Source organism: Terrapene carolina, unplaced genomic scaffold (genome assembly GCF_002925995.2).
Source record: "Terrapene carolina triunguis isolate 2854851 unplaced genomic scaffold, T_m_triunguis-2.0 Scaffold236, whole genome shotgun sequence".
Taxonomy (NCBI): domain Eukaryota; kingdom Metazoa; phylum Chordata; order Testudines; family Emydidae; genus Terrapene; species Terrapene triunguis.
This window is the reverse complement of record NW_020664587.1, coordinates 3,211,905-3,214,842: the sequence shown is the minus strand read 5'-3', so window position 1 is coordinate 3,214,842 and position 2,938 is coordinate 3,211,905.

Genomic DNA, 2,938 nt, shown 5'->3' with positions numbered 1-2,938 from the left:
TGAAAGGCCACTCAACCAGTCAGTGGCAGATCCAGAGCTAGAACTCAAGGGGTGTCAGCTCCCCCCGGCCTGTCTAAAGGCACAGGGATTCCTTTCCCCAAATTCCCAGAGGGGGGAAACCAGACAAAGATCTTGACGCTGCAGATGGATGTAAATGTCGCCTCACGCTGTGTTTAGTAGCTGGTATTGCAAACCACAGGAAAACACATTGTGCAGAAGACAAATAAGTTCTTTGCCTCTGAGGCTAATGAGCACGTAGGTCTTGACACTTCTTAGCCTTTTGTAGTGTGGGGCAAGGGGCACAAAGTTACTGCGCTCCACTGCAAGGGCAAGCGGAGGCTGCATGTGGGTGCAAGGGGAAGCGCAGCCCTCTGCATGGAACACTAGCAGGCCTGCAGTGCCCAGCATGCCCATTGCAAACCTGCAGGGTATGAGGTGGAGAACAGGTGTATCTGAGGAGTCAAGGGGCTAAGCACACCGAGGCCTGGTCTACACCTAAAACTTAGGTTGAGCTAGTTACAACGCATACAGCTGTGAAAAATTGCATGCCCTATGCGACATAGTTAGGTTGACCAAACCTGCACTGTAGACGCAGCTAGATCGATGGACGAATTCTTCCAGCTGGGGAGATTCATTAACTACACTGATGGAAACCCCTTTTCTGTGGATATAGGCAGCATGTACACTGCGACACTCGAGTGGCCCAGCTGCAGCGCTGTAGCAGAGACTTACCCGTAGCTACATACTCCCCTCCTTCAGTCCTAATACCAGGTAGTAGTCACTTGGCAGCTACCCAGCTGCACTCTTGTTCATACAGGATTGGGGTCATCCTTGCCATGCTCAGCATCTTTGAACCTACATGTGCAAAGCCCTGCGTCTGCTCAGTGCAGGATCAACCCCCTAGAGGAGGAATGGCATCTCTGGCCATTTACCCTGACAAATATACAGCAGGAAACGCGACACGGGCATTGTGAGCTGCTTCACAGACAGTGTGGAATATAAGGAGCCAGACCCTCAGCTGTTGTAACTGGCGTAGCTCCACGGAAGTCTACAGAACAGCACCGATTTACAACTGCTGGCGATGTAGCTCTGGGGCTTCTCCAAAAGGAAATGTGACGTTGTGTCCCTTCCTGTGCTGCCTTCGAACAGGACTTCAGTGGGGGAAGCCGACTGTGGAAAAGTTTTGCTATTGTACCTAAAGGCAAGTGCTTTGGCTATGTGTTTCCATCCATCTTGGAGAATTCTGCACAGTTACGTCATCCCATTGTTCCTGCGAGTTCCAAGCACATGCCAGCATCCCTTCCTCTCAATGGTTAAACTGTTTTCCTGTTTGTTCCCTCTTGCTTCGAGATATGACATTTCATGAGAGCTGCGCGGGGCATCCCTTTTCTTAAAACACTTTGTCCCTTTCATCATGTCTGCCTGAAACTCCTTTCAACAAGGTGGGGAAATGTTCTCCTGTTACCAGAAGGGAAAAGAAAAATAACAGGAGCCAAAGTCTGGTGCAAGCCAGAGGCAGGAGGCAGAAGCCAAAGTCTGGTGCAAGCCAGTCATGAATTTAGGACCTAGGAGCAGTTTTGCTGGTGGCTTTGTTTAGACGCATTCCCTCCGACTCCTTTCCATTGCTCCTCTTAGTGATTTGGGTGCTGGTGGGATTGGCAGTGGTACCTACTATTCACCCATGGAACAGGGGCCATACAGGAAGCAGAAATGTAAGTGTCTCTGTATTTGGGGGTCAAAGGAAGCCATTAGTTCTCAATCTTTAGGCATCTAAAAATCTAGCCCTTAGTGACCAACCTGCAATCACACAAGACATCTGTAGCAAAGCAGGGCACTGACTCTCTAGGCCTCCTGAATCCCAGGGTAACACTATAACCACTAGGGTATCCTTCCTCCCAAGTGACAGCCTGGCTCTTGGCGTAAAGGAATCCTCTGCTGATTCCTTTAGTAATTGAACCTTTGTAAGCCTCCAGTTCCTGGCTCTGTCTGGTATTTCACACAGATGCCTGTAGCATCTACTGTTCTCTTCTGAGTTTTCCGTACCTTAAAGCGCCTCTCTTCCAAACAGCGCTGACATCATCCCTGTAGCCTTTTCTGCGTGTGGATAACTAACATCTTTGGATCCCTGCAGCGTGCTGGCATCCCTGCTTTACCATCTCCATTTCGAGACTATCTCCTTTCATAGTACAGTGATCAGAATCAGAGGATCATGGAAATTAGAGCCAGGAAAGACTTATTAGGTCATCTAGGTTCTAGTCCGTAGCCTGAATACCTCATACTATCCCAGCCATGGCATCACTCTGCTATTACGCAATACTGGAATTATAATCCGGTGAGTTACATTTAATGCTGCTATTATGTTTCCTTATTGTCTTTAGAATTATTGCATTTGTGTAAGATTAGATGTTTTAGAAACTTCCCTCCTTTACCTCTGTAGGACTTTCAACGTCTTTGCTTTACACCTTGGAGTTTTCTCTTACACTCCTCTCTTTGTTTTTTCGTTATTTTTTCTCTCTGTTTTCACTAACATTGATGTCAGCTGCTGAGCAGTCCCTCCTCCCTGTCCACCTGGCTACCTTCTCAGCCACTTTGTCCTTTCCTCTGCCACCTACTGTACAATCTTCCTCTGCCTTCCATCCTCATCTGTTATCTCCTTTCATCCCCAATGCAGTAGACTAAACCTCTTAAAACAGCCCTGTTCTATCCTGCACCACGTACTTGGTCTCTGCTTCTAGGTGAATAATGTTATGTTTTCCCAGGACTATTCATTTGAATTTAAGTCTAACTCTGTTCCTGCTTTGTTCGTGTCCCTTTTGTGTTCATTTCCCATGAAAAATTTTCTTCTCACTGTTGTTCAGTGACAGTACATTTTAAGCTTGCTAAGTCAATTAAACTCCTTCTGCCTCTTGGAAATACCTTACCACAATTAGCAGGAGTT